Raw genomic sequence first — 27,986 nt, 5'->3', positions numbered from 1 at the left:
GAGGTTAGAGGCTATGCTCTGACTACTACGACCAACACGGAGAGACTCGAAGGTTGAGTAACGGATGCCGGGAACGCCGGTTTGAGGAACTGGAGAGGCAGAGAGACATTTTCTAGAAGATCGTTAAAGCTAAGAGGAATCAATGAGTTTTGTGGAGATGCAGATTGAGTTCATCAAAGATGAGAATCATATATATAGGGTTTACAGAAAGGCTATAAATCAGGAACATTTAAGATCAAGCGATTTAAGATGGGGAGATGAAGAGTTCACCGTTGAAAAAATAGATTACGAACAAATACACAGTGCAACTCTGTAACTCAGACTTGTCTAAGACAATGATGAAAAGAACCCTAACTCATGTTAAACGAAGACATTTTACAATATGGAAAAACTATAATTGTTGTTTTTTTCATATAACGTGATTAACCTCATTTAAAAATGAAACTCATAATACACTTGTAGGTCCGGCCCACAGAGAAAACCGAAGAAGCAAAGGTTTCCGACTTTCATAAATATATATTAGTTTCGGCCATCAATGTACAAAGTATCTTTTAGTTTAGTGGTATAAATGTTGGTGTTTATATCTCAATAACCTGGGTTCGAGGCACAGGCTTGACACTTTTTCACACTTTTTAAAAGTGGGACCCACCAAAATGCTGACGTGTCGCCGCAGGAAAGAGGAAACTGTCTCATTATATTATAGATTACAACTTATTACTCCCCAGTCAGAAAGATCGAAACTCATATCTCCATAAATGAAGGTTTGACTTGGTTTAAATGATTTGAACGTAAACCGATATGAAGTGAGTATGTTTTGGACTGAATTTAAAACTCGGTCCAACCTGAGATCCAAATATGAACCCGACCCAACTTCCCAATCAGACTTTAGTAAATTTTTAAAATCAGATTGTATCGATTCAATTAGGTTAGCCATTGGTTAAGTTTCAAATTTTTGAATAGTAAACCGATATGAATCGGATTGTGTGGATTTTAGTTCATACTTAATAAATTATGGAAATACGGGTTTTGATCTTTTGGACTGGGGAGAAATAGGTTTTAATAATTCTAATATGTAGAATTAGGTCGAGGTTTAGTAGAACTGTTACTATATGATACAATGGAAATAGTTCGTTTAACCCAAATATTACAAAGGTAAAATATAAAACAAGGCACGTTAAGCCCAATCAAACCTTAAAAATACAAAGTGTAAGCCCAACGGACCCAACCGAAAAGAGACAGCTGAATACCACATTTGCAACGAAGGTTAAAAGGCGAATGCAACATTTATCTTTTCAAGGAGGCTCAGTGTACTACTGAAAAAATGATATTCAACGACCAAATAACCATTTCAGTTTGATCATTTTGATATTGCAAAAAAAAAAAAAAAATTCTTTTAGTCACATATCAAATAAACTGAAAAATACAACTTAAAATGCTAAGTTGATGAATTTAGACACCAAATGACATATTTGGCCTCTAAATGAATTCAAAAGACACCTCAAAATCTAAAATGTTTGTAAACAAGTAAAATTATGAGCATATCAGATATTTATTTAAGCTAATACTTTTTAAAGACAATATGTTAATAGTGTGGGTTCACATTTTCCTTCTCACTTTCGATTGATATGTCAGTTTTCCTCATATTTGATTTAGTTACTTATAAATAAATATATCTAAATAAAACAAAGTTCTAAATACAACATTGATGTAGCATAGATTAATTTGTGTGAAATTTTCATAGCTTCAAATTTGACAATTTTTAAGAAAATGAAAAAATTGAATATATTTTTCTAAAATATCTCAAATCTAAATTTTAAAATACATATAGAAAAATAAGAAATGAAAAAATGAGCCAAACATTAAAAAAATATTTGGAAGAGAAGACATGAAAAACACGAGTGGATGGCTAATGTATGCATAGTTTTCAATGTATCCCATAGACTAATATAACACAAAGGATCAAGTAGTATAAGTTGTTTAGATTTGAGTGAGTAATGAATGGAACGAGAGAAAGGTGAAGTCCAATAAACAAAGGTGTTGTTAAAGAGAGAAGTGACTAGATAGTTGCACAAAAGAGTTTGGTGTATATGAAGATCAATTGTGAGTAAAATGATATATATGGTATATTGTGGATCTCACGGAAGATGAACACATGGTTTAGTTCGTCGATTATGAATAAAAGATAGCAACTAGACACAAATCTAACAGTAAACAACCATGATGTTGAATATATTCTAATAAAAAAAAACTAAAAGAAATCAGATAGTTAAAACTTAAGAAAATGCGGAAACAAAAAAATCTATATATTTTCTAAAGAAAAGTAGACAATTATGCTCAAAAATTAATATGAGGCAGTTTCCAGTTACTGCTTATAATTATAATAATTAATTGAAATACTTACTTAAATTTCATAAAACATATGTTAAAATATTTCAATCAGATTATAATATGCAGATAGCTAGAGAATCTTTGTTTTCTGGATCAAACTAATAATAGAAAATCTATAAGTATATTAAACCAAGATTGCATACTATATATTTAGGGCACGACTGGTTCAAACGCAGCGGTTGCGGTTGCGGAAGTTTGCGGATGCGGACCGTTGTGGTTTCTATCGATTTTAAGAGATTTGTATGACAGGTTATGCGGTTAGAAATTGGTGCGTTTACGAGATATTTATGACTGGTTAACTACCAAATACAGCAGCGGTTAAATAATATAATAAATTAACAATATTTATATTTTATATAATTATAAGAATATCAAAAATCATAATATTATAATAGATATAAAAATTATATTTAGAAACTTATAGTTTTAAATTTTTTAAAATTATAGAAAAAAATTATTTGAAAATTTTATAATATTAATTAAAATATAATAGGTCTATTTTGTATTTTTGTAATTCCGATTTAAAAATTTTATTGAATATTTTCAATTTTTATTTATATTTAAAAAAAAAATATATATATATATATATCAACCCGCAACCACAAACGCTAGCTGGAACCATCTTTTTAATTTATAAGGTTTAGAGCGGTTTGAAAAGGTTTAGAACGGTTTGAGCGATTGTTGCAAAACGCCAACAACCGCTACCAACCGCAAAACTATGTTTGCGGGTGGTAGCGGGGAAACCAGTCATACCCTCAGTTAGACTGATAAATTTAATTTTGAAATAAACCAAGTAAAAAGTTGTTTTATACTTTTTTTGAGATGGATGATAAATAAAACAGAAACTCAATGATTTTAAAGTCATTAAAAAGTAAATCAATATAAAATTTAACAATTATTTTACATAAAAAAAATAATCCAAAATAAATTTTTAGATAAAAAGTAAGGTTAAATTAATTTTTAACTCATACACATTAATCTATAACTTGGAATAAAACACACAGCAAAATATGAGTTCTAACATTTCAAATTTATTAGAACACGAATATTTAGTTTAAATAGTTTGAAATTTTAATGATAAATTCTAATGATAAATTCTAATGTATATATGAAAGCATATATTTAAATAAAATTGTAATAGTAAAATAATTAAAATTGTAAATAAAAAAACCCCAGCCATATCCCGGACAAACTCTAGTAAATAAATATGAAACTCTTTCCTTTGATGTTTGGTCATTTAATGTATTTAAAAGATGATTATTTTTTATGGAAATGAAGATTGGAAAAGGAAGATGAAAGTGGAGGGATACATGCAAATTTTACATATTTGTATATATAATGTTACATAATAGTTGGAGCAAAATTTAGTTGCATAACTTATTCTCTCTTTTTCTTCGCTTTGTCAACATAGAATGATTTTGATTCTATCTATTGAAGATCTGAAAGAGAAGGTTATGTTTTAGTTCAGCCCATTTGAATTCTTTTTTTGGCTTAACATATATTTTAAGAAACTACAAAATAGACTGAATAAAACTGAATGTAAAATTATATTATGTTCTTATAAACGTTAAATCAATTATGATGAGGTAAACAAAAAAATCAAACTCAGTTTTAGACAAATACCACCATCAAATTACTAAAATAAAAACAACAAGAAACATTATTTAATACTAGAGATTTTGTAGCGCGGTTTATATATTTTAAATATAGTAAATTTATTATTTTACTATTATTTGCATTTTTTGAATTTTTATTTATGTTAGTATTTATTTATTAAATAATTATATTATTTTTACTTTATATTTTAGTATAGTTATTATTTGATGTTTGTTTTCTTCATCTCAGTCTGTTAACCTTGTGTGATTTATATTCTTTTGTACATTTCTTTTTGTTAATCTCTATTTGAAACTCTAAGTAATGTTTATGGAATATTATTTATTTTTAATTAATTTTAAAATATATTAAATATGATTAATTAATGTGATTTCTCAATCTTTATATATTTTAGGATTTATGTTCAGTACCAACATAATTTATCTTTCCACTTTTTAATGTTGGACATTTATGAAAGTATCGTTTTCATCCTACATATATAATGCGTATTGTAATTTAGGTTTAAGTTTACGTCTACCTTTATTTTATCTCTCTAATTCGAAAGTTTGTTTCTTATATGATTTATATTTACCATTTATATGTTTTCAATCATTTTTCTATATGTTTAATTATATTTAGTTTAAGTTATCTTCATTTTTTTGTACTTAATGTATTTCTCTAGTCTTTACTAATATGTTTACTTATATATTTGAAGTTAGTTATTGTTGTTTCCAGTTTAGCCCTTTGGTTTTATAACTTGGCAATCTATCGTAATGGTGATGCAATTTTTGAAAGATTTTTTTCCCAAAAATATTCATCTCTTTCTACATATTTTTATATTAATTTTTGTAAGTTTATATTGATATTGATTTTTTATTTATAGGACATCTTTTCTTTTGTTAGTTAACATATTTACATAAAAAAATACACTTCAGTTTTATTTATATGTGCGTTTTATTTTTAAAGACTTAATTAATATATATTATGTATATATTTTTTTAATGAAGTAACTTAGATATCAAATTAATTTTCTTCTGGATATTTTTTGCTAGTGATTTAATACAGAATTAACTTTACTGTGACAAATATATTTTGAAACTTATGCAATTTTTAGAGTTTTTATATCGATAGTTTTTATATTTACTTTCCAAACATTATTCTAAATTATCTTTTTTTGTTAGCTACGTAGTTAATAACTATTTTCTTGAAAATTGAAGAGCATCAAAACTTTTCGTATACCAAATCGACAATCAATCTTTTGTTTTTTGTCAACTAAAAAAAGTAAAGAACGAATGTTATCTTGCTATCATAATTATATAAATGTTGATTTTATTCAAAAGATTTTCTGTTAGATAAATTTTTATTCTTTATTTTCATACATCAGTCTAAATATCTATATTTTTTTCTTCTAATGGCTGTGTATTTAATTTATTATTTTCTGAGAAACTAAAAGGCAATAAAAAAATTCGGGTACCAAATCATTAATAATCGATCTTTTGTATTTTCTTAACTCAGAAAAAGTGAGAAACAGTTATCACTTGCGATCATAATCATATAAATATTTAATTTTATTATTTTAGCATTAAGAGTAGAGAAATTGCCACAAATATCACATTCAAAGTACCACTTTTCATGTCTACACTAATCATTTTTACCTTCACTTTTAATGAAAAGTAAAAAACATTTATACCCTTAGGGTTAACTAATCTAAACTTAGGGTTTAGAGTTGAGGGTGTTTAGGGTTTTTGGAATATGAAATTTAGGATTCTAATAAATATATAAATAAACACTTAAAAAATATTAAAAAACAATTTAAAAATAGTTTTAAACATAATTTTTTGATTTTCAAAATAAAATTCAAAAAAAAATAAAAAAAAAATCGAAAGGAAAAAATTATAAAAAAAATCGAATTTAAAAAAGTATAATTCAAAAACATATTTTTATTTTTTATTTATTTAAATAATGATTTATTATATATATAGAGAACAAGGGTATAAGAGTTTTTTGGCCACTTAATGAAGAATGTATTTTTGAAAATATCATTTTAATGGTGGTAAAGATGAAAAATGGTACCATGAAAGTGGTAAACATGAAATTTTCTCTCGGGTGTAACAATTTCGAGAACATATATATAATAAGCATATTTTTTTATCAACATATATATAATAAGCATATACATTGTTTTGCTTGTAACAATAATCGAACATTGTAAAATTCGTAGGAGTGGGGAGCAGAGAGAGATCAATCTTAAGCCAAGCTTCCAAAGAACCTGCAAGAAGCCTAGAGGGTTGAAACTTTCTTCCGCTTATAATCTGGGTGTGAAAAATAATCCAAACAAAACTGGTCTATATGTTATCGACATCAGTACATGAATTCTCAGCAACAATAGAGAGAGAGCGACATAGAGCACAGAACATAAAAACAAACATAACTTAGACTCTTTTACGAATCTTAAAACGTAAAACTTAAAACGGTATTACGCAACAGCCAAAAACTTTAGGTTCTTTTGTAGTTTATATCCATTTCAGAACACGGGAAACAATGTCTCCTCACCAAGTTCACGAATAGCATTCTGGTTCCTTGGTCAGAACAGAAATATAGATTGGATATAAGGACTCTAAAGGTTCAACATGTTAACATTTACATGAAATTTTTAAAACACTGGAAGGAACGATGGTACCTCATATAGCCCACTCAAAAGAGGTACACCAACTCTATCCCCTTCAACTTCGTATAGAGTAGAAGCCACAAAAGCTTCTGAAGAAGTTTCCATTGACTGTTTATTCGAGTTATTTTTAGGAACAACTTGTGGTATACGTCTGTGGCTGCATTCGGCATACTTGTTCTTGATGATATTTCTGTTCTTGTTGTTGTTGTATGGGAAAGTTTGGTGAAAGAGACAATGCTGTAGCGACGGAGAGGGCATGGGACTGAGCCTGGTGTGTGTGGCTTGTGATGTCTTTGACGTTGTTATGTTTGTGGTGCTTAGGTATAACGCACATTTTGTGCAGAACTCATGACCACATCATGTTATGTCACACAGACACACAATCAATTCAGTGTTCTAATTAAGGTCAGTAGAGAAGAATCGATAGGTTCCATTTTATTTCCAAACAAATGGCGCAAGGGTCACTACATGGTCCCATGGAATTAGAAATCATTTCCCCGCCAGCCGCATTCTTTGAAATCCACAAACAAACCAAAATATCAGATCCCAGAGTTGCCTAATCATATTAGGTTTTAAAGGTTTACTGACTGAGCGATCTTGGCAATGCTCATTAGAGGAAGACAGAGGTAAGGAGAAGGGACTTTTGGTAGTGGCTTTGTAGCTGATCTGTGGTTGAGTTCTATATTGCCATGAGGGAGAAACCATCAATGACATCCATCTAAAACCAATAAACTAAACAAACAAAGACACTACGGTACTGAACCAAACTCTCTCTGATTGAGTTTTGCAGGCAGAGAAACAGAGAGAAGATCTAATTCGATAGAGCTTTCGGCAGTCAAAGAGGCAGGCACCTTTGCCCATCAAAAGCTGATAAAAACAAATGTCAAATGAATTGATATCTGAGTTTTAAACAACACTTTTCCGAAATGTTATCGGGATGAGACTTATATTAACTTACTCAGCATGGTGCAGCCGGTCGAGTACATGTGAATTGATATTGATTGACTGGATCTTCATCCTCAACGGCATCGTCTAACAAAACACTGACGATTACAGAGATCTAACTTCTCTCTCGCTCTTCACCAATTATGATCCAAGCCAATTTCTTGATCAAAGTAGCTTAGGCAAACCACTTAAAATTAAATCAATCTCGCCATTCGTTTATAAAGTTAGGTTGGAGGGAGAGGAGAAGTTGAAGACGGTTCGATACATTATTGTTCCTAAATGGTAGATGGCAATAACGGAGGAAGGTGAGTGATTCCGGGGATGTGTAACGGAGGGTGATGCTTTGTTTCTTATGGAAGCAAGAGAGACGAAGAGGAAAACACATAGCCAGTTAGGGTGCAGAGATTTTTTTTCTTTTTTGGCTTAGCTTGTCTGGCAAAACAAATGATGTGGCTAAATATGTTTGGTGGAATTTTTAAGGTGACGTGGACATGCTGATAGCTGAGCATTAAGCCATTTTAGTATCGTAAGATTTCGTGTCTTTTCTATGCTTTATTAAATTTTAAACATAGAGAAAAAACGAAAAAAATGCAAATAAATATCTGAATTTAAATTACAGACATGTCATTATTTTAGGTATTCACTTCATTCAAGGCGCGGATTATCACCTAGTACTATTATTATTTGAGAAGTAAATTTGATGATTTTTTATGTTTTCCATAATTTTAGGTTTAGTCATATTTTATACCTAATTATTAATCTTAAAAAATATTATTAGTGATTTAGATAATAATTTATCATTATCTTGAAAATAATTAAGAAAATTCCAACAATAATATCATAATTAAATTTATATTATATTTACTTTAGCAATATTAAAATATTATATGTATGTTTATACCATATTTGGTTTAGTAATACTAAATCGACTCTATTTTAATATTTATATATATCAGATAAGTTAGAATGAACAATATATCTTTTAAGATAATTTTTTTAGGAAAATCAAAATTATTTATTGTGATAATTTCTGAAAAATTGGCAAATAATTCACAAATATTTATTTTATTATTTGTAAAGTGATTTTTCTGTTCTCACGTTAAAATTTAGAGTGTTTAAAATCTTTATTACTCTTAACAAAGAATTAGATTAAATTTGTTAATATACAATTACACATAAATTAAAAACATATTTTATTAATTTGATCATCATCATTATTAATATGGACTTTTTAGGATCCGAATATCAAAGTAATATAGATAGAGTGTCAATCTAATCCTAAGTCATTTTGAAAGAATGAGAATACAGTGAATGCTTAATCTAAGTGCAAAAGTAGTAGAGTGATAGTAATCAAATAACTAAGAAAGACAAGAACAATAACTAAAACTTTCAATCATTAAGAGAAAATAGGACTCATGGGGTTATGTGTTTGATTTCAAGTGACTAAGATCTAATCTAGTGACAAGCTTTCAATCAAAAGATTTTCTTAAGTCTAGATCACATAATTAAACAAGTTCCTTCCTAGGATAAATGTTCATTTGCTATCATTAATTAGCCATCAACTCCGGTTGGTCTAACGCAATCAAACAATCATCAGGAACGAGTCTAGTAACCATCTAAGAATCCTAACATCAACTCTTGTTGGCCAGAAAAGCAAAGAGCCCAATCAATTAAGTTCAACCATTTCAACAAACACCTCCCAAATGTGAAATGTCTACCGTTAAAGATTAAAGTTGCCAACACTAATTTAGCAGTAAAAACAGTAGATAGGCAAGAAAATATAAAGATCAAACACTAAACATTCTAGATCTTCCCTTAATCACTCTAACCCATGAATTCAAAAAGAATATACTAACTAATCACTGTGTTTAATCTTAAACTTATAATAGATTCAAGACAAATCATGATAAGATGATGAAATAATCTTAGATTTACTCAAAAAAAAAAAAATTAAAATACCAAAGATTCAATCTTTCTTCAGAGTAACAATGTATTTTTGATAGAAAACAAGATAGGAAGTAAGATAAAACTTAGATGATTAGGGTTTTTGTCTTTAAACATATACTGTATATAGGCAATTAAAAATGACTTATTCTTGGGTCGATACCCTAGGGTGAACTCATCAACCAATAGGATTGTGTTATTTCATATTTGATATCTTTTAAAAAAGGAAATAAAATATTGTCAAATTATATTATGTTTTTAAAATTAAAAAATAAAAAGAACTAATAAAAAAATAGTAGTAATTACACAAAAAAAATATTTTTAACGTCGTCAGCAAAACATTAAACCGAAAACCATAAATCCTAAACTCTAAATCAAAATCACTAAACACTAAAACACTCAAGGGTTTAGGGTTTAGAGTTTAAGATTTATCCAAGGGTTTATGATTTATCCAAAGGTTTAGGATTTATCCAAGGGTTTAGGGATTAGGATTTAGGGTTTAGTGTTTTGCCGATGATGTGAAAAATATTTTTTTTTAATTCTTTTTCTGTAACTATTTTTTTTATATTTTTTTTATATTTTAAAAACAGAATATAACTCAACAATATTTTGTTTCTTTTTAAAAAGATATGAAATTTGAAATAAAGAAATTTTATATATTGGTTTGTGATCCTTTAGGTTCAGTGGGTGAACTTAAAGGTTCAGAGGGTGAACCTTGGTGAACGCAAGAATAACTTATTAAAAATAGGGTTTCAATCGCTAAACGCTATTTTTCTGTGACTGCGTTTATGAAACGCGCGATTTGTAATCGCGTTTGGCGTTTTTTCTTCTTCGCGTCTCTCGAGCTTCGTCTGCGTCTCTGCTACACGCAGCTCGTGCTCCTCCGTCGCTCCACCGCAACTGCTCGGGTCTTCTTCTCCACCGGAACCACCACCCTGAGTCGTCTCCGCCTTGAAACAGCGCTCGTCCCGGCCGTTCTAGCCGTCACAGTCCGAGAGCGTTGAATCGAGCATGCTCTGTTTCGACCCATCGGTCGTTTTCCTTCGTCGAGCTGAGACCTGGGTCGAGAGCTTGGATCGAGCATTCGAATCTTCATCCATCGGTCGCTTTGTTCCTCACGAACCAAAGCTCAAACTCAGATCGAGGGAGATGAAGCGAGCAAGCCACATTTGTGCTCGTCGATCGATTAGAACTCTCGGTCTGATGCTTGGGTTGGCAGGAAGGACCGAACAGGACGGGTTGAGCATTCCATCTTCTTCATCTTGAGTGCTTAAAAGCTCATAATCCAGCCATGGCCAACTTCTACGTATTTTCAGGATTGGTCTCTGTGTTTTTGATCCCTTTCTATTTCGACCCCGAAACTTCTGTTTATCCAGAAAGGTCCTTGAAATTGCCCCAGAACTTATGATCGTGTTTTTCAGACCCTGTATATGCAATATGTACAAATAAAACACCTAATGGCCTCTAAATGCAATCCTTAACACTTAAAATGACCAAATTCAATAGATAAAAACATATAAAAATGCTATACATCAATTATCTAAAAAGATTTTGTATTATGTTATCCAAAAATATTTTACATCATAATATTTTAAAAATAATTATAAATCCTTGTATATATGAATGTTTTCAAGTTTATTTTACGGAATAAAATTTATTTTCTTAAAATTAAAAACTTTATCATATATATAAAATATTTCAAAAGCATAAAAATAATTTATTCTAATGGTTTTTGAATTTATAATAGATCTATTTACACTTTTTCGTAAAATAACTAAGCATGTAAGTGCGGGCAAAATACCTAGTATTAGAGTATATTTAATATTCTTAGAATAATTGGTAAGTGGGGAAAAAAAACTGAACCCAAAATCAACTCAAACCAAACTATAGTATATATTTTTAAAGGTAGGCATGGACATTTTATCCAATATCTAAAACCAAATCCAAACCCGATAGGAAAAACTTAAATCGAAGTCCAAGCCAAAGTAGCATAATACCCAAACATGTATTGAGTGGATATCTGAATCCAAATGGATAATATCCAAACCCGAACGATACGTGAAGTTAATCGAACATATGTATACTTATGTTTCTATATTCCTAGTTTACTTTAATTTATTCAAAATATTTATACTGACGTTGCACGTAATTCAATTCAAATTATATACATATAGTTACTGATAAATTGATTTGTTACTCAGTTAAAATGAATATCAAACTTCTTATTTCATGCATTAAAAAAAGTTACAATTAAACTATCGAAACAATTTCTAGATCAGTGTCTTTCTATTTTTTGTTTACAAATCTTGTAATCTCCCAACCTATTAAAACTAAAAAAAATCAGTTAAGTTAATGGCAGCCGAAACCTGAGCAGTGAAGAGTTTGAGTGGTTTTTGAAATCTAAAAAATCTGAACCCGGTTCAAAATAACCAAACCAAAACTAAAATTATCTGAACCCAACTGAAATATAAAAATACTTTAATGGACTCTAGACCCATATACCAAAATATCTGAAAACCTGAAATACTTAGTCTAAACCTGAACAGGTATCCGAACGCCCAAACCTATTTAAATAAGTTTTTTTAAAACCGAACCGGCTAGTTAACCGGAATTGTGTTGGGTCATGGGTCACTGTGGTTTGACCGGAATCGATCGGTTTGATTGGATTAAAAGATAATAAATTAATTTAATAGCTTAAATCTAAAATCAATGCGAAAATGCACATTTAAACACCAGGTCTTTATTACTCTAGATCGTTGGGATTTAAACAAATGAAGCGTAAACCATAAGCAAGAAAAAATGATCATATAAACTAAGTTTTGATGTGGAAGCACCTTAGGCTATTGGTTAAGGTTTAAATGCTTCTACACCCAGGTATGGGGTTCGAATCCCAGACTATGCAATTTCTTGCAGATTATAGGATGCGAAGCTTTCGGAGGTTCCAGAGTACTGTAAGCAGAGCCGTTCGTTGTGATCGCCTATTGCGGTGAGAGTCTGTCCATCGAGGATGTCGTACATGTAGAACCGTCCGTGGTTTCAAATGTTTCGGGGAGAGCTTCATCGTGGAATCATTATTCGTGGAGCTGTTCATCAATATCACATATGTTGCAGGTAGTTGATCATCATATGTAATAGATTTAGAGATTATATGATGATGTAATGTGTTACCCAGCGTTAAAAAAAAAAAAAACTAAGTTTTGATTTGCTCAATGGATAAGAAGGAAGAATAAGTTAAGTGTTTTGTTGTTTTATAAGTCTATATAAATTTCACATATGTTAATGTCTCAATTATTTAATTCTTCAACACAACTGATCATGAAATAATATTTAAACAAAATGAAAAGCAGACAAGACAAAGACAATACCTTTACGTGAATCTTGTGACTTATGAGTTGCAGAGACGTCAAAATAACAAGAAGAGATGAGTTACGGCGCGATACTTTATCTATATTATTAAAAGTGGAATATTTTTGAAACTAACCATTACTTCACCGTAATACTTAGCAACTTTTGCCACTGCATTTAATAATTATTAACTAATTAACTATGAACCATTAATTTTGTTCAATTAATATCTATTCAAATTTACCATTATTCTCTAACAAAACTTACCATTATTTTCTAACCTAAATATTCTCTAATAAATTTTTACAATAAAATTAAACATATTTATTTAAAATGCGACATAAAAACTTTAACTATTATATATTCAAGTATATTATTATTTCATTTCACATAAAAATATAAAGTATATATATTTTATAAAAAATATATATATTTATTTTGTAAATATATGTTAATAATTTGATGATTAATATTATTCACATATATGTATTTGAATTATCAGAGACATATCTATCTATTTTATTAAAATATAAGTGAACTTTTATTGGAAAATTGTTACAAATACAACATTCATATTACCACTTTTCATGTTTACACTAAACGTTATTAATACCCCTAGGGTTAACTAATATAAACTTAATGTTTAGAATTGACGAGTGAGGTAGGGTTTTTGGAATGTGAAATTTAGGATTCTAATAAATATATAAATAAATAATTAAAAAAATATAAATTTTAAAAAATAAATTTTGAAAAATAAATTCGAAAAAGAAATTCAAAAAATAAATTTATAAAAAGCTCGAATTTGAAAAAAGTATAATTAGAAAACATAAGAAAAATATTTTTAATTTTTTAATTTTCTTTAATTTTTTAATTTATTATATATATAGAGAACAAGATATAAGAATAGTTTGCCACTTAATGAAAAATTTATTTTTGAAAGTATCCCTTTAGTGGTGGTAAAGATGAATAATAATACCATGAAAGTGGTAAACATGAAATCTCCCCCATTTTTATGTGCATAAAATAATCAATTTGGAAATAAAAATTTATTAATACACAGAAACATACTAATTGGTGTTTTAATTTATAAATAAATACATCAAAAATGGTTAATGCAATTAAAACTACTAATTGAGGAATATGTTATGTAACATATGATTTTGATTAGTCTAGTATCCAATCACAATATGAGCAACTAAAAAATTACAGAAAATTAAAAAACGTCGAACTATCATAAATATATAATACAAATAGAAATAAACACCCATATGAATGCATGTTTGTACAACTATTACATATTTATGCTGTGAAGAATTTCATATATTTATTCTGTTAAAACTAAAGTACAAATAGAACGAAAATATTTTTCAACAAGTTATTACATTTATCATTACAATTTTTACTCAATTTAGAAACTTCATTAATTATATTATCTTAACAATACATCACATCATTAATTATATTAGCATAATAATAATAGTGCAGATTTTTATTTATTAGTTAACACTTAATATTAACTTTGAACCAATTATAAAAATCAAAATGTAAAATAATCGGGTTTTGCAGATGGTTAAGAGTTTGGTTTAGTTTGTTTTACTATTTTTATCTTAATTTTAATCGGTAAAAAACTACGAACAAAACATATAATTCAAATATATAGTTTATGTGAACAAAATAATAACTTAAATCAAAATAATAAAAACGTATTACATATATTGTCACTTGATTTTTCACACTATATAACTATTTTACTAGATAAGAAAACTCTTTCTATTTCACTTAATTTAACCAAACACATAGAAAGAGTTTTTTATTTGTTTACAAAATCATTTAGCAATGAACATTTAGGTACCCATTCAGGTACGGGTTATTTTTTTAGGTATCAGATTCTTCTGAGTTTTGAAATTAAGCCCCGCTTGGATATTGTAAATTTATGTGTAGATTTCGAATTGGGTCATCTCGGGTTTACATGGTTCGGTTCTGATGTATAGGAACATAAAAATATCCAAATAACCAAAGTATCTGAAATGGATTCGGATATTTGTACCAAAAATAACTAAATAACTATATATGAAAAAACGTAATACAAAACATTAAAACCAATATAATGGTTTATGTTCTTAAAAAAGAAACTTATTTATATGATTGACTTTTTTATGACCAGTGTTGACTTAATTTGTATCATCTCTTTTTGCAGACAATTGTGAAAAATAGGATCGCTTGACCCGCAAAAGGCAAAGGGAATGATATTAGTGTGTCTTAGGGTAAGAATGAAGAGGAACAATGTATTCCTTAATATTCCTAAGAAATTTTACCATTCCTCATTACTCCTATAATTTTATTATTTTCTATTTCTTTCCTATTTGTTCACGGGAGAGTGGAAAAGGGACGAGCCGTGTCTATAGCTGGTGGTGGGGCGCATCTAGACCATTTAAGTATTGGGTGCACTATTGCAAGTAAAAGATAAAAAGGCTTTTGGTAAGCATCGAACCTGAGAAAGTGAGGGTGCATATGTGACCTTTTACCACATGAGCTAACCAACAAATTTAACTGTTTTTACATGCAAAATTTTTAATTTTAATATAACTGTGGGTGCACGTACACCCAGACCCTATAACGTGGCTTCGCCGTGTAGGGATGGTTCTAGAGAATACTAATGTCACCGGGAATGATCTAAGCGCTGATCCGCATGTCCTCCCTGCCACACAGATCAGTTTCAAGGACAGCATTGCCCTGTCAAGATATATCAGCCAAACCAAGTAAGAGGATTATATTATTCAGTCACTTAACTCAAACGTGACTTGTCTAAAGGTAATAAAAGAAACAATCATTGTTTATGGATGTAGGAAGCCGATTGCGCATATAAATCCTTCAAGGACAGTTTTGGGAACAAAACCAGCGCCTGTAATGGCTGCCTTCTTGTCTAAGGGTCCTAGCTCGGTGGCTCCCGAGATCCTGAAGCCGGATATTACTGCGCCTGGTGTGAGTGTGGTCGCTGCCTACACTGGAGCAGTATCTCCAACAACGAAAAGTTCGATGCTCGGCGTCTTCTGTTCAATGCTGTTTCAGGAACCTCCATGTCTTGTCCTCATCTCTCTGTCATTGCCGGTCTTCTCAAAAACCGTTATCTTTTTTGGAGCCCTGCAGTCATCCGCATTGCCGGTCTTCTCAAAACCCGTTATCCTTCTTGGAGCCCTGCAGTCATCTGCTCTGCCATCATGACTACCGGTAAGAATCCTATGTAAACATATGGTCTCATCAAAATTATAAATTAATAATTTATATGTATGTACATTTTATACAAGCTATTCTATTTTTAATTTTATTTATATTGGAATTATCTTTATGTTGTCATAAGATTTAATATATTTTGATGAGATTTAGTAAAATTATATAGAAAATTATATTTAAATTTTATAAAACATATTTTATATACATCAAATACTATAATCAAACCAATATGATTGTCAAATTCCAATAAATATTATGGGAAAAGTGCCAAAAAATTACTCAAAGCTTGATTTTGAATATAAAGGTGTACCTCAAATTCAATCAAAGCAAAAATAACCCAAAAGACTAGTGAAATTACAACAACATCTTTATGACCAAACAAAAAACATGTATTGGGTTTTACTATTATAACCCTCCACGTGAGAAGACTTACAAAGAAGACTTTGGAAGACTTCTCAAAAGACTCTTGTAAGGTTCTCAGAAGACTCTCGGAATTCTAATGCATTTTATTCTAGGAGACTTTGGAAGACTTCTCAGAAGACTTTGGAAGACTTCCCGGAAGACTCTCAGAAGACTCTCGGAAGACTTCTTGGGAAGTCTTCTAATGTATTTTATGCTGGGAAGTCTTCAAGAAGTCTTCTTCCAAAGTGGTACAAAGGGATGATGTCAAGTGGAGTACAAGCTTATCTACGTTGAGGAATGATATCTAGCTCCATGTGTAATAGTTTTGTTTATGGTCTGTTTTATGATTTGTATGTGTACTTTAGCTGTGAATTCTTTTGTAAACTTGGAGAGATGTGAATCAAAAGAATTTGATTAATATGTTTATGTTTTTCCAAAAGTACTTGACATTATTGAAGTTATTGATACAACATACTAAGAAAATATTTTAACCATTCTACCCACTTAACAAAACACAACAACACAAAAACTTCGTGAAATTTACTAAAACTAAGAGAGAAGACTTCTCAGAAAAACTTAGTCACATTCACAACAGATCAAAATTGAATGTTAAGTGAAAAGTGAAATTTTAAAGGGGAAGTTTCATGTTTACCACTTTTATGGTACCATTATTCATCTTTACCACCACTAAAAAGACATTTTCAAAAATATCTTCTTTTATGGTACCATAATAAATAATTATTTAAATAAATAAAAAATAATAATTTTTTTTATTTTTTTGAATTATGTTTTTTCAAATTCGAACTCTTTATAATTTATATATTTTTGAATTATGCTTTTTCAAATTCGAACTCTTTATAATTTTTTTTGAATTTTTTTTATTCAATTTTTTTTCAAAATTTCTTTTTGAAAATCGAAATTATATTTGAAACTGTTTTTAAAATTTTTTTAAGTATGTATTTATATATTTATTAGAATCCTAAATTTACATTCCGAAAACTCTATCCCACCCCTGAACTCTAAACCCTAAGTCTATATTAGTTAATCCTATGGATATAAATATCTTTTACTCTTTATTAAAAGTGAGGGTAAAAGTAGTTAGAGTAAACATTAAAAGTGGTACTATGAATGTGGTATTTGTGGCAATTTCCCAATTTTAAATCAGATGAAAGTTAAAAATTATATCTTATGATCTAAAAAGACACATTAAACGACATGACTTGATATTCTTAAAGTTACTTAACAGTTTTAAAAGTTAAAAAACATACCTTGAATTACTTAACACTTTTGAAAATCTAACGTAGAAGATTTCTCCAGAAGTCTTCTCTTAAAAGACTTCTTAAGAAGTTTTCTCGGATTAGCTAAAAACATTAGCAAACATGAATATTTGAAATCTCATAATTATTACCAAATAAGTTATTAATTTCATCCAGGAGCACCAATATTGACTATACATGAGTTAATAAGAAAATATTTTAATTTTCAGAGAAAATGAAAGTTTAATTATTAAACATTGACGTAGAACACTTCTACGGAAGTCTTCCATTTAGGTCATTTTTGCAATTGCAAGTTTACAAAGGAAGACTTCTACAAATGTATACTCTACAACAGATATCTTGGGAAGTCTTCCTTTGTAAATGTTGCCTTACTTTTGAATTTGAAAAATTCTCGAAAATACTAGAGAAGTCTTCTCTCGTAAACTGGTTAATTTTGCAATTGACAAAAGTTCTGCAGATATTTAACTTTTTTCTTAGAAGTCTTCTCACGTTCACATGAAGTCTTCTCACTGTAGTAAGAACTCTGCCTAAGTTACTTTTGCAATTGACTTTATCTGACTTTTTCAGAGAAGATTTCTTTAGAAGTTCCGTCAGAAGAATTTATCTTGCTTTTTCAGAGAAGTCTTCTCTCGTACCCAAAGGTTCGACCAAAAATTAGGGGTGTCAAAATGAGTTATATAGCTCATAAGCTAGCTCAGCTCGACTCGATTTTTCATGAGCACGAGTTCTATTTTTCACTCATTTCATAAATGAGTTTAATGAGCGAGTGTAAATTAGATCACGAGTTATATAAATGATCTTTAATGAACGTGAGCCAACTCATGTGCTTGGTCATTTTTATACTTCAATATATATATATATAATAGATAACTTCTATTTTTCTTAGGTTAAAAAGATAATTTTATATTAATCATATTTATCTTCTAGAATTAAAATGTAAAACAAATCTTTTTAGATATAATAGAAAATGGAAATATTTGCATCATTCATCATCTCATGTATATCTATCTTTAAATTAAAATGTAAAACAAACTATTCCTAAGATATAATTTATATATTACCCATAGTTATCTTATATTAATGTTTTTATTTAGTATTTAATATTAATGTTTTGGATTTTTGAATATTTAAATTTTTTTAAAAAATATCATAGAATTTAATTTAAAATTTTATTTTATGAATATTTGTATTATTATTTTTATATTAGATCATGAGTTAGCTCGTTTAACTCATGATCTATATGATCTGAGTTTGAGTTTAAAAGCCATATAACAAATGAGCCGAGCCGAGCCGAGCTAGCTCATGAAAGATCCGAGCTCACTATGAGCTGAGCTGAGTTGAGCGAGCTAGCTCATTTTGACACTCATACCAAAAACCTGGAATACAATTCGAGAAGACTTCTTAAGAAGACTGCTTCTCATTAATATTAAAGTTTTTACAATTAATTGTCAATTGCAAATCTAACCTACACAGACTTCTTGTGAAAGTGAGAAGACTTCATCTAATAGTAAAGAAGACTTCCTGAGAAATCTTCTCCAAGACTTCCTGAGAAGTTTTCTCGGTAAACAAGTTAGTTTTACAATTGAACGAAGGTTGTCAAAATTTTGATTTTTTATAGAAGACTTCTCGATAAGTTTTCTCAAGAAGTCTTCTCGTTTTTTTTTTGTTGACAAAGAAAATTTAGAAGAATTCTAGAAAATTTAGAAGACTTCTCTAAAAACACACAAAAATTCAATTGCAAAACTAACATATGAATTTACCAAAAGTGTTCTCTTTGGAGAAGACTTTCGAAGAAGACTTCTTCACGAAACAGATCCGAAAAAATTCAAATATCATTTTTAGATCTGGTGAAATTCATGTTTAGCTTTTACAAGCACACATAACTTCTTAATGGAAGTTATTCACCCATTCTTGACAACGAATCATGAACTTGAGTAAATCTAATAAGCTTATAGTTTTTGAAATGAAAAAGTTGGAATTTTTGGATGAAATAAGATATAATTAAAGAAAGAAAAATGGTTTATGTGTGTAAAAATGAGGATACGAAGATGTATATGTTGATTTTAGGTGCATTTAGAGTTTGAAATTAGTTGTTCATGGTGGTTGGTGTTTTGATGACAATGACAATGTTGTAAATGAATAAGGAATATGAGGATGAATGAGTATAACACTAATTTTCGCAGAAAAAAATAATAATGGTATTTCCGTGAATAACTCAAACTTTTATGGTGAATATGGCAAATGAAAGTTTTAAAAAAGCATGGATCATTTTGTGTTTGACTTCAAATTTGAGTCATATTTCAAAAAAAAAAACCAAAAATAGTTGATGTATATACACCAAATTCAAATATTTTCGTATTTTAGAAAAAAAAAATCTTAAAATACAAAAATCTATAAAAGGAAACTTTTGTAAATTAATAACTCTATAAACTAATAAAATATTATAGTCCCAACATTATTAATTTAGAGAGTTTTTACTGTATTAGATATATTTTAAAAATTATCTTTATACAAATTTTTTTATTTGAATAACATTTAATTATAAAATGTTTTATATCTTAATTATAAAATTTTATAATAGAAAATTTGATTTTATAAGAAAAAACTCAATTATATATAAAAACACAATATATATAAGAATTATCTTTTTTATAAAAAATATAAGTTTTTATTTTGATAATTTTATTATATTATTTTATAATCAATTAGCTAATATAATATATAAATCTAATATTATTGGTAAAAATTTCATTCTTAATTATATCATAAATTATAAAAAAAAAATCTTTAAAGGTATATATCATCAAATGTGATTTCCTAGTGTACTCCAAACCATCTCAATGGAAACAACCTTTTTGATCTTCATAGCTTCCACAATTCATAACCTGCACCTTTAATTTGTATCTATTGTTTCCTGGTTTAATATCATCAATAAAAATTAAAGTAGCTGGCTTCATTCGAAGATAAGACATATTTTGCACTGAATAAGAAGAATTTTATTTAGATATTAGAAAGTTTATAGCTTTTGAAGTTTTTGAGGATAATAACGAATAAAGATAAAAAAACATACGCCTAAACCGACCAAAATTATCTTATACTTTGATGACTTAAAAAGAAAGCATAACCTTAAATTGCATATAAGATCTTTTAACAACTTAAATTATGTATAATGAATAGTATAAATTAATAATATTATTGACTTTAACCGTTTTAACTTTTAAGGTGAGCGAAAATTCATTTTATAAATAATAGTAAAGATATATTATAAATACAACTTGTTTGAAGGATAACTACAGTGTCTCCTTTTGACATAAAAAATAAACATGGTCTGCAGTTAACTTATCCATCAAGAATCTCCTCCAAGATGAGACAATGCAGCGCGATTTAATACTTGGCACTTTTTTCAGATGAGCCATTGCTTCTCAAGAGAAAGAATATATCACCATGGCCTTCATTACATATAAATGATTTTTTTACACACTTTGGAGTTGCAAAACTGTTGTAAAGTTTATTATATGAACTTGAAAAAGGTTAAAATTTTGTTGTGACATGGTTTGCAGATGAACTGTGACTTTTGGGGAATTCGCCAAGATTGCTCTCGGATAAGACAAGTTTGCGAGCAGCTTTCTTGCTAAAAACGTACACTGTTTTAAAGCACACATCAGTTCCTGCAAAACCCTTTTTGACCATTAATTGTTACTGGCAAACATAGTTGACTCATTAATAGCATTGTGGCATAGAGCAAAAGTCTGGACCATTAGAAAACAATAATGTTTTTTACTTAACGTAAGGATCTCCAACCCAAATCCAGAATATTATTTTAGTGTGATTTTCACACTATTTTAGTGTAATATCTCCTACCCAACACTAAAAGTTACGCAAATTTAGTGTGACACTATATTTTTACACCAAATTTGGTGTGAAATTATAGTGTTGCACTAAAATGGTGTAATTTTTAGAGTTGGGTTGGAGAAATTTATTGTAAAAATCACACTAAAATAGTGTTTTGGAGTTGTGTCCGAGATGAAAAAGTTTTTAGTGTTGAAATCACATTAAGACAGTGGAATCTTGACACTATAATAATTTTATAGGTTAGATATGCTCTAATGCGAACTTGTAAACCATGTTTGCTGTTCTCCCATCTTTTGTTTCACGTAAAACAAATACACACAAATAAAAAAAATGGATTAATCTTTTCAAAAATAATTAGTGGGTACAAAGTTGAAATAATCTAAGATATATGGACTATTTAACAAAATTCAGCAAACTATGTGGAAACGTATAATACAAAAGGTCTAGCTGGTAATAACCATCACAAGAACATAAAGAATCAATTGAAAAAGAATGAGTAGAAATAAAAATGTAGGAATGATAATTCCTTATCAAAATTAATGAGGAAAAAATTGTTTTATAATTCTCTATAATAAAAGAAATGAGTAGAAATAAAAAAGAAAAAAACTATTTTTCATAAATGGTAAAATATTTTGAAAAAATGTTAAAGAAAGTAATATTTTTCTTGTTCCTTTGGTCATCATTTAAAGTCAAAGTCTTGACTCTGAACTGACCTGTCTTTCTTCCAAGACAGGAATGATATCTTTCATCAAGACCCATCAAATACATAGTTCAGATATCAACGAGCAACTTGGCCCAAATAACTTCTGGTTTTGATAATCATCGAAGGAACAATGGGGCTACAGCAATCGAAAGGCAAATTGGTGTCTCAGCAAGTGCGCGACGGTAATTCTGAAGGCATTCTAGCTCTTATTCGTGAAGGAGCAGACCTCGAGGTTCAATATCGTTATTTGATTGACTGGTTGTTTGAATTTCTCGTAAATTAGGATTTTGGGTAATTTTGTGTTATTTTGGATTGTAGTGGATAGATAGAAAAAGCACGCCTTTGATCATGGCATGCAGGAAGTACGAGCTTTGTGATGTAGCCAAGACTTTGATCGAGTTAGGCGCCAATGTTAATGCTTATCGTTCAGGTACTGAAAGAGTTACTTAGCATCAGAAAGAACGTTGAGTTATAAGCTAATGTGGTCTCTCTTGTTGGTTATCAGGTCGCCAAGCAGGGACTCCTCTGCACCATGCTGCTAAAAATGGTAATGTGTGCCCACTGTTGAGTTGCTTCTTTCACATGGTGGTAAGTGTTTGCTCTCATCTCTTACATACAGCTTGTTGACTATGAGTTTGATATCCTATATTTATCTGATGCTTTTGGCAGCAAATCCACTTGTTCTCAATGATGATTGTCAGACACCACTTGAGGTCGCTAGAGACAAAGGGTTTGGTTATGTCGTGGGTGCTATTGAGGTATGTTCGTTTGTTGTTGCTGACTTGTAAGTGATGGATATGATTGTTTTGTGGATTGTTAACTATTTTGGGTTTGTAGAGACACATCTGCTTGTTCTCTGGTTATATGTATCAGTTTTGCGGCCCTGCCGATCTTGATTTATATTCCTGTCATTCTCCGCTTCGTGTAGACAAAGGGTGAGCATCCGTTATACGTCGCTTTTAGCATCTGTCTTCGCTCATACGTGCAGTTAACTCTGAAAATCCGTTTCTTTTGCACATGGCTATGAAACATCTCTAAAGCTTAATGATTTGCAGATGGGTGGTCGTCGTACCAACTGGTTCAAGAAACCCTGCAGAGCCTTTGAAGTTGGAGGTGGCTGTATATGATCATAGGCTGGTAATGATCATTAATATTAACAATTGAGAGAACAAGTTCAGGACGTTTTACTTTTTATGTGTTTTGAGTGGTAAACAGGATGACCAGCCACGGACAGTGATGCCGTTGTGGAAAGCAAACTTGGAGGAACCAATAACGAACGAGGCTGATATTTCAGTGATGATCACTGTTGACGACTCCACAAGTAATTTCTTGCTTTACTTTTTTATATGTTGTTGACATGCAACCTCTTGCTTTGTGGATAATGATGATTGAACTATATTCTGGTGGATAGTCCCTGTTTGCGTTGGCCTCATGTATTTACGAGTAAGTCTACCCACTGTTTAGTTGCTAGCAACCCTCCTTTGTTCATATCAGAAACTTTTTACCATCGTGACCTAGATCACTCTATTTTATCTGCTTTTGCGTTAAAATATTTGTTAAGCTTTTCTTCTCTTTTACTACAGAAACACATCTTAGACTTGCCCCCTCCACTAAAGGGGACAAACAACAGCTTAAGTGGTTTTGTGATGCATCTAAAGGAATTCCACAGGTAATTGTCAAAAAATTATTAGCTAAATTAATGTTTCCTTTCATCCTTCTTTGTATTATATAATGAAACTCTAATGTAGTTAAATATACAGCCAATACCGCCTGCACCACCACTTATGAGTGAGACACCAAATACCAATCACCACTCCATTGGTGAAGCAAGGTCCTCAACTGCACCACCTCCACCTCCTTCCTCAGGGAAAGCAAGCACCTCGGGTCTCAATAGCCATGAAAGTGTTATTGTACATGAACCTTCACCATCAGCTCCTCCATTGACAGATGATGATGATGTACAAACCTCAGAGGAAGGTCAAATTCATTACCCAACAATCGATTCAACACCTGTTGATGTCCCATCTTCTTATCCTCTACCAGCTTCAGCAGAGGGTGAAAAGAAAGAAGACGGGAGCTCTGGACAGTGTTCTATATGTCTCGACGCTCCATCTGACGCGGTTTGCGCCCCGTGTGGACATGTCGCAGGATGCATGTCTTGCTTGACCGAGATCAAATCCAAGAACTATGGATGTCCGGTCTGTCGCGCCAAGATCGATCAGATCGTTAAACTGTACCGTGTCTGAAATAGACAGGTACTACATGAACTCACATGGGATAATCTCTCTCATTCATTGTGTTGTGAGATTAAAGCTTTCCAACCGTTGACACTCTCTTTCTCTATTACTCAACTATGATCAAGAACCCTGTTTCTCTGTTGTTGTTAAACAATATCTATGTGTCGTATAAACGGTTTTGGATGAAAGAATGTAAAAGTATTCATGCCATATTCTATTTTAGTTTACAGTTGATTGTAATATTCTTAGAATAATTGGTAGATTGGGAAAAACCCCAAACTAAACCGACCAGAATCCAAATTGACCCAAACCAAACTACAGTATTTGTCTAAACCATTTAGTTAAAAAAATTATTAATCCAAATGGTTTGGTTTTAAATCGAACCCCAAAAATCGAAATATTTCTTTAATTAAATTAACTAAATATATTAATAGTATAAGTATTTAAAGTATTTAACCATTTAATCTAATGGGGATTTACCAAAAGTGACTCAAAACATTTTTTTGAATACAAAAGTGTGCCCCAAATTCAATCAAATGCAAAAATAACCCAAAAGCCCAGTGAAATTAACATAGTCCCCTTATGAACAAACAAAAAGGATGTATTCAGTTTTACCATTATAACCCTCCGTTAGACACTACAAGAAAACATAATCTTAACGAGGGCGGTTTTCCTCGCTAATTCGTCGTAAAAAAGGCTTTACGACGAATTAGCGAGGAAACGCGTTTGCTCGTTACACGTCTGTCGTAACACATATTTCCTCGCTAATTCGTCGTAACTTAGCGAGGAATATATTTCGTCGTAAAGACGAAGTAGGGCGATTCGTCGTAAAGACCACGTCAATATTCCACGTAAGGACGTCGCTATAATTCCTCGTAAATACCTCGAAAATAGTTCCTCGTAAATACCTCGAAAATAGTTCCTCGTAAATACCTCGAAAATAGTTCCTCGTAAATACCTCGAAAATAGTTCCTCGTAAATACCTCGAAAATAGTTCCTCGTAAATACCTCGAAAATAGTTCCTCGTAAATACCTCGAAAATAGTTCCTCGTAAATACCTCGAAAATAGTTCCTCGTAAATACCTCGAAAATAGTTCCTCGTAAATACCTCGAAAATAGTTCCTCGTAAATACCTCGAAAATAGTTCCTCGTAAATACCTCGAAAATAGTTCCTCGTAAATACCTCGAAAATAGTTCCTCGTAAATACCTCGAAAATAGTTCCTCGTAAATACCTCGAAAATAGTTCCTCGTAATCTACACGTAAATACCTTGAAAGTGTTTCCTCGCAAAATACACGTAACAACCACGAAAGTGTTTCCTCGTAAAATACTCGTAAATCTTTCCTCTTTATTTCCTCGTAAATGGTTCCTCGTAAAATACTCGTTAAATGTTTCTCGTCATTTCCTCGTGAGGTTTCCACGTAAAGAGGTCGTACATTGGCTACGAATTTACTTCGTTTTTATTATTTTACAGAATTTAACAATATAATTAAAAAATAATTAAAATTATTTAATTTAATAATAAATTAAAATTCAAAATAAAAATAAATCAATATGAAAATATTTTATATATAAATAAGTTTTGAATTTATATAATACAACAACCAAAAAAAAAAACTAAGGGTCGTTCATCGCCCGGTAGAATTCATCACTCCTCCTCGTAACATATGCCTCGTTATGTACGTCGGATGACTCGCCTTGAATGGGATGTTGTTGTCGCATGTTCCTCAACATGGACTCTCATTCCGGATTTGTGGCCGCAATAACGTCCAAGAAGCCCTCGACTCCACCCATACGAGATTTTGTCGCGGTCAACTCGTTACGCAGCTGAGCGGACTCTCTACGCAGCTCCGTGACTTCATCATCCCGTCGCTGACCATAAGACGATGTCGCTCTCGGAACATCATTGACGGAACCAATACCCAACGTCCGTCCCTTTTTTTTAGGGACAACCTTAAAAACCAAAAATAAATATTGTAAGTAAATATTTAAAGTTAAATTAAATGAATAATTAAAAATTAATTTTTTTGAAAATTTACCTCCTCGTAAATCTTATCCACTTCAAGTGTGGATAAGGTGACGGGTAATCCGTCGGTAGACTGCTGGGTCAGCTGAGTCTGGCGGTCTTCAACCCGAGCAACTACGTCGTTGTAGATTTGCTCGGACTTGCCATCTACAAATACGCCCGCCTTGTTCTTGTGGGTCCTCTCGTAAAGTTCCATAAGAGACGGGAGATGTCCCGTCTCTTTGGCCTAAAAAACAGTTAAGAAAGTTAGAATAAATTAATATATATATTAAAAAACTTATTTAATAAAATATTTAATTACCATTTCCAAACGGACACCGGTGTGGGGTTTTTGGCCCGTAGTGTGAAGCATCGGCCCGTTCCCGTGCTCATCGACCGTGTTACGGGAGTTAGAGCAAGCCTGGGCGATTCTAATGGAATCAGGAAGGCGCCAATAATGGATGAGGCCATCCCACACATCTGTGGTGAGCTCAGCGGGTTTGCCACGCTCATACCCCTTCACGATCCAGTCACCCTTCCAGTTGGTGACCGTGTCCAACAAGCGAACTTTCGCTTTCGCGTTAAACTTCTTCCTCACCCTCTTAGTGATCCCCAAGGCCCAATTATATTTTTGCTGTTGGAAAAAATAAATTAACAATTAGTTTTTTAGAAAGTATATATATAAATCATGAAAAAATTAAAATATATATAATTAATTAATAGAAACTTACAGCGTAAATTTTGAACCACGTCTTTCTGACGTAGTGAGGCGTCTTACTCCAGTTTGGATGTGGCATGGAGAAGTAACCCTTGATCGTGTCGGTTACGTCCGATGCAAGACATCCGTCAACCCCCCACCTGGAAAATACAAATTTAAAATATAAATTATTTTTAATATTATAAAAGAAATTTAAACGAATTAAAAAACACTTAATGCAACATACCACAACGTTCCGTCCGGTCGGTCTGGGTCGATGACTGGTAAACCTTCTCTGCCTGGCAGACTGAGAATGTCCTCTACAGTGTACTGCGAGTAAGGAGCACTCGGAGGCACCATCAGATCATGATGAATATCGGCGACCATAGGAGGTGCCATCGGAGGAGTCACAGGAGGAGGCATCGGAGGAGGCACATGAGGAGCCGATGGTGCACTAGAAGAAGTTGACCCAGAGACTCTCTGAGTGTACTGAGTCTCGGGGACAGTCTCCTGGCCCGAAGAACTAGGAGCGGAAGAAGAGGCCGGGTCTAAACGACTACCCGGCTCACCGAAGATCTCTCTGTAATGGGCAGTAAGTCTTCCTTTTCGAACCTGAGAAAAAAATGAAAATTTTAAAATTGACATCAACAATATGTTTCCCAACATTATCCACCTAATCAACACTAAATAACATAAAAT

General features: G+C 31.0%; 1 pseudogene; it reads left to right on the top strand.

The window, feature by feature from the left end:
• The first annotated feature begins 22,359 nt into the window (after positions 1–22,359).
• LOC106316965 lies at positions 22,360–24,788 on the top strand (annotated as a pseudogene).
• The last annotated feature ends 3,198 nt before the right edge of the window (positions 24,789–27,986 follow it).

Source organism: Brassica oleracea, chromosome C1 (genome assembly GCF_000695525.1).
Source record: "Brassica oleracea var. oleracea cultivar TO1000 chromosome C1, BOL, whole genome shotgun sequence".
NCBI classification, from domain to species: Eukaryota; Viridiplantae; Streptophyta; class Magnoliopsida; order Brassicales; family Brassicaceae; genus Brassica; species Brassica oleracea.
This window is presented reverse-complemented; position numbering and strand designations above follow the sequence as displayed.